Source organism: Malus sylvestris, chromosome 6, assembly GCF_916048215.2.
Source record: "Malus sylvestris chromosome 6, drMalSylv7.2, whole genome shotgun sequence".
Classification (NCBI taxonomy): Eukaryota; Viridiplantae; Streptophyta; class Magnoliopsida; order Rosales; family Rosaceae; genus Malus; species Malus sylvestris.
Genome location: NC_062265.1, coordinates 16,639,602 through 16,651,020, shown reverse-complemented (window position 1 = coordinate 16,651,020; position 11,419 = coordinate 16,639,602).

The window sequence follows — 11,419 nt, the reverse complement described above, 5'->3', positions numbered from 1 at the left end:
GCAAAGTTGCTAATCCCCGGCAACGGCGCCAAAATTTGATGTGAAAATTTCTTGACACACAAATTAAACCCTCTTTTTGACAATTGTAGTATAGATGTAAGTAGGGTATCGTTCTAGGCCGGGGATTAGGAGGGATTGCTAACCTATTCTAAATTAATTTAAAAATATTAAACAAGACTCAAGGACACAAAACTAGGCTAAAAACTCTAATAACTCGAAACACACTTAAAATGACTCAAAATAATGAAAACAATTAAATTAAACACTAGGAACTGAAATGGATGGAAATTAAATTAAAAGACTAACAATAAAGAAAACTAAATAAATAATATAATTTAATAATGGATGGGTGTTTGGTTTTGATGAAAAGTAAATTAAACTTAATTAAATTACAGAATTGACAAAACCATGAAATTAAAATGAAAGGATAAATGACGGACTAGCTAGAGGGTTCTTCTCCACACATGACACATATGCAACCTAAATTGATTTTCAGTTGTTCTTTCAATAAATTGTAAATCTCAATACTCCAGATTAACCGTGAACATCACTTTTTTAATCTTCAAGTTTTCCTTAAGTTATTGAATTGGACGGAAAAACGCATACAACAATTCAAAACATTCTTCAAAAGTCCCCTACGTGAAAAGCACAATAGTGATACAATCAAAGATCATTAAACTTTGTGAAAACTATAAGCATTGACGAGGCATTCGTAACTATGAAAAGCATGATACTCTTGCCAAGAATTTACTTAACGTGATTGTGACTAGCAACCTTTACTACTTGTGAAAATAAGTTCATAACGATTAGGTGAAATTCACTTATATTCTAGCATCAAATTCATGCATGTAAATTAAGCGTGCACTCTCAACCAACATACACAAATCAGTTTTTATACGAACGGATAAGTAAATTGAAATCACAACTTATGAAATCACAACCGAAGGTAATCAATTCATATTACAAATATATTCATGGTTTCGAATTAACCTCTAGCCAAAATAAGTTTAATTACACATTATTAAAACAGAAATAAAATATAATTTTGGAAAGATTTAACCGAGAGAGAAGAGTGTTTCTGTCTGTGCCTTTGAACCCCTGCGAGCTGCTCTCTGTTCTCTGTCCTCCTCTGTCGCTGCACAGCAGCTCCCTGTTTCCTTGTGCCGAGGCTCTCCTCTGCCTCTCTGTTTTTCCCCGCTGCCCTCTCTCTTACATACGCTGCCCAAAGGCAGCTTTCTCCCTGCGTGCTGACCTCCCTACCAGCTGCAAAGACAGATCTGCTGCTGTCCTTACCTCTCCAGTCACGCCCTCCTGACCTCTCACTCTCTCTATGCTCACGCTGTCAGTCTCTCTCCACTCTTATTTTTCTGGCGCTGCCCCCCCCCTTTCCTCCAGCTGCAAAGCAGCTATTCTCTTCTTCTTCTCTGACCTTTCCCTCTCTCTTTATTTCTGCCCCTGCGAAGCCCACGTCTCTTGCGTCTCTGCGAGCTGCCCAAAGGCAGCTCCCTTCTCCCGCGCCTCCTCTCTCCTCGCTCTCCCTTCTACAGCTGCCTTCTGATTTCCTTTTATTTTCTGCCTTCCACTCCTCACGTTTCCACCTTGGATTCCTTTCTTTCCAGCTGCAAAGCAGCATCCTGTTGTTTTCAGAAGTGAAGAATATGGGAGTCAACGAGGTAAAAATAAATATAAATCATGATGCTCTCTTGCTCCCTCTTTGACCGACTCTCCCCATTTTTTTTTGTTTATGCTGTGACATAATTCTACCAATAATCCATGACAGAATGAGAACGACTAAAGCAATTTTCGACGAATTTATTATTTAAAACTCATTTGTGCTATTTTTATTTTCTTTGCATAACAAATTCTATAAACACAAAAATAACGTAAATAGCTCAAAAATATAAGGAACTAACTAAGAAAAGACGAGTGAATTCGAAGTAAAAATATATATAAATATGATCCGATCAATGAAGGCTTGTCCCGAGAGGGATGAAGGCTAACTACAGCTTCGTTTTGAAGGCAAATCTGGCTTTGAGCAGAGTTTGTGCTTGCATTTGTTTGTTTGATTGAGTGTCCCTATTCCTGGTTTTTCTTTCTTCTTATATAGACAACTCGGCTTAGCCTTCTGTAGCAGCAGCCTTGCCCGAATGCGGTTTTGAGGGTGATGACTCATCAGCTATTTTACATGTAATGCCACCATAAAGTGTTTTATGGGCTGTGTAGCTGATCAGTCTGCACCACTTGGCCTTTGGGTAGGTAAGCAAGTGGTCTTCATGAGCTGCACCAAGTCAGAAAAAGGCTTTTTCTACCTTCTGGGCTTTGACTGAGCTCTGGCTATCTTTCCCTTTGGGCCTCCTTTCGGGTCAGCTCCTTCCTTAAGCCCAAAGTTCAAGTTTTGATCCAAACACCCCCAAGGTTTCGGTGGGAATTACCCCTACTAACCATTGCTATTTTATATCCCACTCTACTCGTTATCTGACAACTTGGACTGACAGCAAATTACCATTTGAGCCTATTTGCTTTGGATTTTCTGGATTTTCTGGATTTTGAAGCTTTTAATTCAGAGTTTATGACGAAATTTCAGAGTTTTTTTTCTTCTAGAGTTTAGTGTTTAGGGTTTAGGGATTTCGTTTTGTTGAATACAACACGTATACTTAAAAGACAATTCTTGAACTTTAATAAACGATTCAAGCAAATAATTAAGGGGTATGATATCCACACACCTCTTTTTACTTCTCACATCCCCTTCTAATTTTTGGTCGTCGGACCAGATGAATTGAAGAATATCAACGAACAGAAATTAACAAATAGTGTGTGAGAAGTAAAAAGAAATGTGTGAATAACACATCCCATAATTAATTATTCTAAAATAAATAGCGGATTTTCATCATAAGTTTTTCTTTTTTGTTCTTGGCATTCCAGTTTTTGGTTGGGTTTCTCTTTCCAAAGTAGAGTTAAGTTTTCAAACAAGTTTCAATTTTTCTGGCGGTTATATTCTTTGACAACGTAAGATTATGGCACGTGTTTGTCGTGCGTAGTCAAATACGGTATGTGTTTTAAAACAAGTACGTTCTCTTGTCAAAGATTGGTCAATGTGTTTCATTTACTATGTCAGACATCAACAGGCAAACATGTGAAACTAACATTCATTGAGACTGACATTCCAAAAATTAAAGGAAACAAACATTTGAAAAATAATGGACCAAATTGTTGTTAATAAAAGCATAGATAACTAACAACAATTTTGTGAATTGCCCTCGTGTATAAGGTTTTCATTTTCATCTCACTACATCCCGAATTCGAATACCCCCCCAATTTAGTCTAGTTTAGAGAAAAGATTTTAGTTGTAATACAAAATTAATTTTAGATAATTCAAATTGTAAAAATTTATAATATCTTTTGGGCTTATCTTAAGAAAATTACTTATGCATAATAATATTTAAAATGTAAGGGGGAATGTTAGGAAAACCATCAATTTAAACTATATTTAAGTGGTGATTAACATGCTTATTTGTTACTAGTGACACATTACATGGTTTGTAAATATGATCTTAAAACTGATCTACCTAACATTACTCAATTATAAATAAGTTCAAAAATATATAATATTGTTTACATAAACAAATTTATATGCTTTAGTTGTGTCGTATGCAATTATTTTCTTGAAAATAGAAGTTTTAAAGAGAACATTAAAGGCACTAGCTTTTAAGAGATTAGGTGTCTATCTTTGAAATTAACATGCTCCAATACTAATGTTTTTCTTTGTATCCATACAACTTAGGGGTGTGTTCGATTTCATTCGGTTCGATTTTCTTTCGGTTTTTTTTCGGTTCGGTTCCTTTTTTGGTTTGGTTTTGTTAGGTTGGGTTAAGGTACGGTATCAGTTTTTTTTTTTTTTTTTATAAAACTTGATCTTTTTTTTTAATATGGAATTTAGAATAGAGGCTTGCATTGGTAGACTAATAATAAGAAAAATGGGGAAAGTGGGAAGGCAATTGTACATATACAAAATCATATAAATCAATCCTATTCTATCAACAACCTCAATTGCAAAGAAAAATGATCAACGTATCCTTTTAAAAAGCAAACAAATAGAGAAACTCTTCAAAGTTTCAAAGTCTTCCAAAACTTTTCTCTGTAACCAATGAAATATCCTCCCTAGTTGAACCAAGTATGCTTCTTGAAAAAGCCTTAGGCTTAGTTTCAAACTTGGCAACAAAATTTCACAAAAGAAACATCTTGGGCATACATTCATAAAGTGTAAAAGGATTTGGTTTGCTTTGGTTCGGTTCAATTTCCAAACCTCCGGTTCAGTTCAATTTTTCCTTTTTCGGTTCAATTTTTTTTTGGCTTTCGGTTTTTCGGTTTCGGTTAGGTGTTTGGTTTAATTTTCTTCGGTTTTCGGTTTCTTGAACCCACTCCTAATACAACTTCCATTAAGAATAATTAAGTAAAAAGATATTCATACAACGTTTATTAAAGATAATTAATTAAAATAATTTTTAACTACACCTCTTTTTTTTTATTGGGAGCAGCCTCTCCATAAATGGGGGTAAGGCTAGCCGACATTCACCTCTCCCAGACCCTGCCTAAAGCGGGAGCCTTGTGCACTGGGTACGACCGACCTCTTTTTTTTTAGTACAAACTTATTGAGTAATTGTGACAGCCCGTCCCTGATTTTAAGAATTTTAAAGTTTTAATAAAGGATTTTACAAAAATGCCCTTTGAGGCACGCACATTATTCGAGGTTAATCGTTGTGTCGTGCCATCTAAGATTTTTTTTCTTGACATATCCTCGTAGTACTCGTCACTACGGACGCGTGGGCGCAGACGGTGCGTGATTTGGAGTTATATCGAAGAATTTATTAACGTTCGAAATTTGGGCATTTTAGGAATTATAATTTAGTAAAATCTGGAAAAAAATTTATGATAATGGACAGCCCAGATTTAATGAAGAATTAAATGGATGGCTGGATGAGAGAAGAAGGTTTGTGGGTGTGTGTGCGTAAGAAGAAGAAGAACAATGAGGATTGGGCAGTTGGGAAGAAAGAAGAAAGGAAAAAAAAATGGGATTGGGCAAAACTGCCCAATTTGAAAGAAGAAGGAGGGGACGAATCAGGAGAAGAGAGAAGGAGAGGATGGCCAATCGGAGTAGAGGAAAGGAGGAAAAGAGAGAGGGCGAGAAGCGGAGGAGAGAAGATCAGAAACGGGTTTTTCCCCAACCCGTTTACCCGCGCACCCATCTCTATTTTTCCGACGATTTTCACCCGTTTTTCTGGCGAATGGCTTCAAGAAACCTCATGGGAAACACTCTAGGAGCCTTCCTCTACCCATTCCATCTCAAAATTTGAGAGATTTGGCTTTGAAAATGGAGAAAACCGCAAGGAGGGGTGCGGTGGCTTTGGCTTCGAATCACCGAATCTCGAAGCAATTTCTTCCAATTGCCACCACCCATAGCTTACTCTTGAGGCCTAAAACAAAGCCCAAGCATTGGTTGGGACGACGGAGTTGATTTAAAGACGAATTGGAACTCACCCAATTCTAGGGTTCCACACGGATTTTGGTGAAATTGAAGTGTTTCCAGGCCAAATTGGCCTTGGCCTCAGGTATAAAGTTTACTCTACTAATTGAGATCTTCAATTCTGTATTTTTTGAGAATTTTTGGAAATAGTTGGATTTTCCGGCGAGCCGGGGCGGCCGACCGCCACCCGCGGCGGCCCGTGCGGCGGCGCATGGCCAATGGCCTGCCAATGTCATTCTTAGCATGTGTTTAAGGTTCTAGGTTCAGTTTTGATAATTGATGGACGTAAATTGAGTAATTGAACCTAAGTTCGTTACGATTCGTGGTTAGGTGAAAATGTGAATTGACGATCCGACCGTCGGATTGTCACCAAACTTTGATATGTTGTAATACGTAATATTTGAGGATTATAGGAACTTATGGATCTGGAATCCGATATACGGATCTTTCAGAATTGGAGTTGTAAGTTCATAAAATAGAATGTTAACCGTCACTTGGTTTTGGAAATTGACAGAGATCCGACCGTTGGATGGTAATGAAATTTTAGGATGTTGTCCTAGAGGTATATTGTGGACCTCTGGAAGTTATGGATTGGAAATCTGAGTTGCAGATCTTCCGGATCGAATTACGTAGTGACGTGTTTTCTATAAGTTATATATTCTATCGATATGATTTCTGATGTTGGATTTGATTATTGTTCTAGGCGCCGATCGTCATGACGCCGTGATGTGTTGTGCTAGGGAGTTGTTGGGCGAACTCCAGGTGAGTGGGCAGTATTTCTGTTTATACCTATATACTATTGATATTTTTCCCAAAAATTGAATTTAAATGAAAGTACGTTTTAAAATGCCATGCATGCATATTATGAGATATATGAATTAGTAATTGATGCATATATATGTGAATTGGTGCTGTGGACGCACAGGTGAGTATCAGGTGAATTTTATGTTAATCATGTGAATTGTTGATAATGTGAATTGTGTTGAAAGCTCATAACCTGCACCCTTGGTGCTAGTGCTTATATTATTCACCGCACTGCACGCTCACCTTGGATCCAAGTAGGTGCATGTCATACAGACCGATAGAGGGTTCCGACATGCTAGTCGTACAGACCACTAGAGGTGGTTCCGACTGGTAGGTGACCTTAGATTATGTGCACAGATGATTGATGAGAGAAGCACTAGAGCGTATTATTACACCATTCTTGTCGTGCAGACTACTTCAGGTAGTTCCGACTTATGTGCAGAGTAGCGCCATACAGGTCACCGTGGTGACTCCGGTTGGATTGGATATTGAGCTATAGAATTAACCGTACAGGACCAACTGCAGGGTCTCCGGTTGATTCCTTATTTCACCTGTTATATTGATGCATCCATATTCTGTTTTTGACATTATAGCATGACATACTTTCTGGTTTTGATAAAGATTGATGATTTGAGATATTTGAAGGTATATGCTATTATGTTATTTTCTGGGAAAGTATACAGGTTTAACAGCGAGGGGTTAGAAATGTTTTAAATGAAATGTTTTCGAAAAACTTTGTTTTACTGACCCACTCAACTTTGTTTTGTGCCCCTCCAGGTTTTAGATAGCAGAGCTTTGGTGGCCACGAGGAATCCAACGATGTTCTGACAGAATTCACAAAAGTAGGACTCACCCTCGGGTGTTTCATCTTAGTAATTGTATCTTTAAAGCTTCCGAACTGTGTAAATGGTTACGTCACACTCACGTGACGGCCAGCATGCCCTCCTTCGGGACGGGGTGTGTCAGTAATAGCTTCCTTTGTAATAATAATTAATTTGATCCAAAAAATCTATTACCTGCATAAACAGATTATTTGTTAAACACATATATATTTGTCAACCTAAATTTTGCTCCCTTTTTTTAATAAAAAATTTATTTCATGTTTGATTAAGCTGATATTATCGGATTTGTCTACAAAACCTACATATATTTAGTACAAATTATCATTTAAATGATAAGATAATAATTAGCTGCTCCTGTTAACTACATTGCAATGGTTGGAAATTGAAAGGAAAATAAAGAAGAACGGATGAATGGAAGGATGAACACAGAGATCTTAGAGAGAGAAAGTTTAGACAGAGAAATAGGATTTGTATTAACTGAAGAATGAAGATTACACACTTTGTTTTTATACTAGTAAGTCTAACAATTCTAACCAAGTACTAACAAACTTGCTAACTATATTTCTAACTGTATTTCTAACTTGCACCCTTAATAGCTCTGACTCAAAACAGCACAACTAAGTGAAATTAACTCAAAACAAGAACTAAAGACTAATTTGGACGAAAATTAAACTAAACTTGACTCAAAATACTAAAGGGGGTTGTTTTCACGAATTTAGACTTAAACAAATAACTTGCAAAAACAAAGTTAGTAAAAACGAAATTAGGGTGAATTCAAGGGTGAAAAACTAGCTAGAGAGTCCTTCTCCACACATGAAACATATGCATACAAATTGATTTCCAGTATTATTTTTTTAAACCACGAATGACAATGCCCCAAATTAATTGTGAATGCACTAATTAATTTTCAGATTTTCCTAAATTCATTGAATTGGATGGATATCGCATTTCAACCCAATTATTCTTCTCAAGTTCCCTATATGAACAACATAATAGAGATATATATCAAAAATCATTAAGTTCTATGAAAATTATAAGCATTGACAAGGCCTTCGTAACTATAAACTGCATGATACTCCTGCCAAGAATTTACTTAACACGATTGTGACTAGCAATCTCCACTACTCATAAATATAAGTTCATAACAATTACGTGAAATTCCCTTATATTTTAGCATCAAATCTCTACATGCAAACTAAATATGCATCCTTAATAAACACATAAGAATAAGTTATCAATAACATAGATAAGTAAATCACATTCATGCTTTACGAAACAATAACTGAAGGTAATCAATTCATATAAAACATATGTCCATGGCTTCAAATTCACCTCTAACTAAAAAGGAATTAGTTACATGTTCATAATAATTGAAAAGCAAAGTAAAATAAACATGGAAACGAAATGAGGGAAGAAAGAACTCTGAAAGTCTCCAATGGTTGCAGGTTGCGTGCGGCACAACCCTCCTCTTCTCCAATGGAAGCCACGACAAAGTCTTCTCTCCTTCAAGGCTACGACAAAAGGTATGAATTTATATCTGTGGTGGTTCTCTGCAGCACACCCCTCTCTTGCTGCAGAAATAAGTGTATATATATATGTGTAGCACGGCAAACCCTAGAGATTAGGGCTTGAGTTGTGCGACATCATTCACAAATCCATCAGGACAGGGGTTTGGACCAATTAATTTATGAGAAGGATTTTTGCAATCCAAATCCACAAGGAAAGAGCTAACTAAATTAGAATCGAAGAGGGAAAAGGGAAATAAGGGTGCGGTAGAATCTTGGAGGAAAGGGAAAAGGAGTGCACGGCAAGGCAAGGCTTTCTAGAATGAGGGAAAATGCGGCATATGTGTAAGGCTTCTAGAAGGACAAAGGGGAAGGGTGCAACACCATTTTAGGAGCAGATAAGACTTCTAGAAATCAGGTGTGAACACGGAAATTCCTGAAACAAATGAGACCAAAACACGTGTACAAAATAATATTTTGTATTAATGATTTTAAGGTTACAATCTCTCTCAAATTTGATCCTCTGATTTGATCTCCGTAAGGTGTTGATTTGTGGATGTGCGATTGATCCAAGGGCCATCGAGGCTTGATCTTAGATGAATGTTTGGAAGTTTCTTCAATGGCCATTAGGGCTTGATCTTGAAAGTCGAGGGAACGGATCTTCAAGGGGCTTTTGGGCTTGATCTTGAAGAACAGTTGTGGGGATTTCTTCAAGGGCTTTTGGGCTTGATCTTGAAGGTTGATGGATGAACGAGTCTTCAATGGCTTTTGGGCTTGATCTTGAAGAACAGTGATGAACAGATCTTCAAGGGGCTTTTAGGCTTGATCTTGGAGAACAGTTGGATTTGTGGATTTGTTGATGTTGTTGATCCAAAAGGCCGTTGGGGCTTGATCTTAGGATGAACGGATGATGAACGATGAACACTTTCTTTAAGGGCCGTCGGGGCTTGATCTTGAATTGGTGAAAGTTCTTCAAGGGCCGTCGGGGCTTGATCTTGAAGAACGAAGAGAGCTTTCTTGATCCTTCGGAATTTGCTTGGGAGCTTTAGAGTTTCAAAGCTTCAAGGTTTTTGTGTAATGTGAATTGGTTATCAATTGGTTCTTAAAATGAATGAAATGGCTTATATTTATAGAATTTTCCAAAGCCTAATTTTGAATATATTATTCAGATGAAATAAATCGTTTCTGCCAGGTATTGACACGTGTCCTGTTTGATGACTTTTATGATGATTCTTGATTTTTCGTTGAGTCACCTGCTATGTGTAAAATTTATGTGACACGTGAACATTGAAATTTTAATTATTTGATCAACATTTATTTCACCAAAATTTCGATGTCTACAAATACCCCCACTTCAAGGCGCGCCGTATCCATGTGCTTAACACATGTAGAAGATGCATTTTGAAGTCCCTTAATGTAGATGTCGATCCAAGGGCCGTAGATGGTTGATCTTGAATTGGGCTGAAGATTTCTTCAAGGGCCGTTGAGGCTTGATCTTGAACTTTGTTTGAAATTTCTTCAAGGGCCGTCGAGGCTTGATCTTGAAGGTTGAAATTGGACCACAGGAAGCTTCATGTGGTAGATGATCATTGGCTTTGGTAGTGGATGAATCAACACGTATTTTGTTGCGCTTGTTGACTTTCCACAGCTTTGATCTTGAACTGGGTTGGAGGATTTTCTAGATTCCTCCAATTGTTGACTTTCCACAAGCTTATTCTTGAACTAGGTTGGAGAATTTTCTGGTTTCCTCCAATTGTCAACTTTCCACAGCTTATTCTTGAACTGGGTTGGAGGACCTTTTGGCTTCCTCCGATTGTTGACTTTCCACAGCTTATTCTTGATTTGATTCAAGGGTGGTAGACATTTGATCTTGAATCAGACTTGTGATTTCCTTAAGAACCGTCGATGCTTGATCTTGAATTTGGCTGGAAGCTTCTTTAAGGGCCGTTGAAGCTTGATTCTTGAAGGTTGACTCGAACACATGGCAAGCAGGCACGAGGTGAAGGTGACAACTTGTTGCTTTGTTCAATCTTTCTAATTCACACCTGAGCAATTTGGTCAACGGTATGATCTTCAAGATTGATGGGCTCTTCTTTCAGTTGGTGACTTGATCTTTAAGGATTTGATTCAAGGGTAGTGAATCGGCACGTGCAGCCCACAACGCCTAGCAAGTCGACCCAAGAATTTGAGGGTCAAAACGAGTCCACTACCTAGAGTGATTGCAACCCTGATGACATAAGATACTTTTTATTTTGAAGAAGTAGCGGATGAATCGACACGTGCTTTATTGTGCTTGTCTCCACACATGCTTCAATGTATCATTTTCCCTTGCCTTATTTGTTCTTCGGGTAGATGTGGTATCTTTTCTGGAAGCATAAGATGTTGAGATAATGGGTACTTCGAGAGTAGTGCTAGGTAAGTAATTAGGGAAGAGTTCCAGGCAGTCGGTTCCTAACTAGGAGTTTGACTTTCAAGTTCTGACTGATGGCTCTCCTTCTTTTTATCTTGTAGGTAAGAATAAGGACAAAGACAGGGACATAGAGAAAGCATGATATGAAATACTCTTGCTTTCAAAGAGGTGATGGCAATTTTGACAACGTTGCACAGCGAGGCTTTGCTTTTCGGTGATGGTGTCATCAATATGTTATTGAAGCTTCTCGAGCTCTTGGATTCAACTCAGACTCATTCTGCTAGGTTGGTTGATTATGCACAGAAGGGGAGACTTGTTCTTGAAGGAAATCAGCACG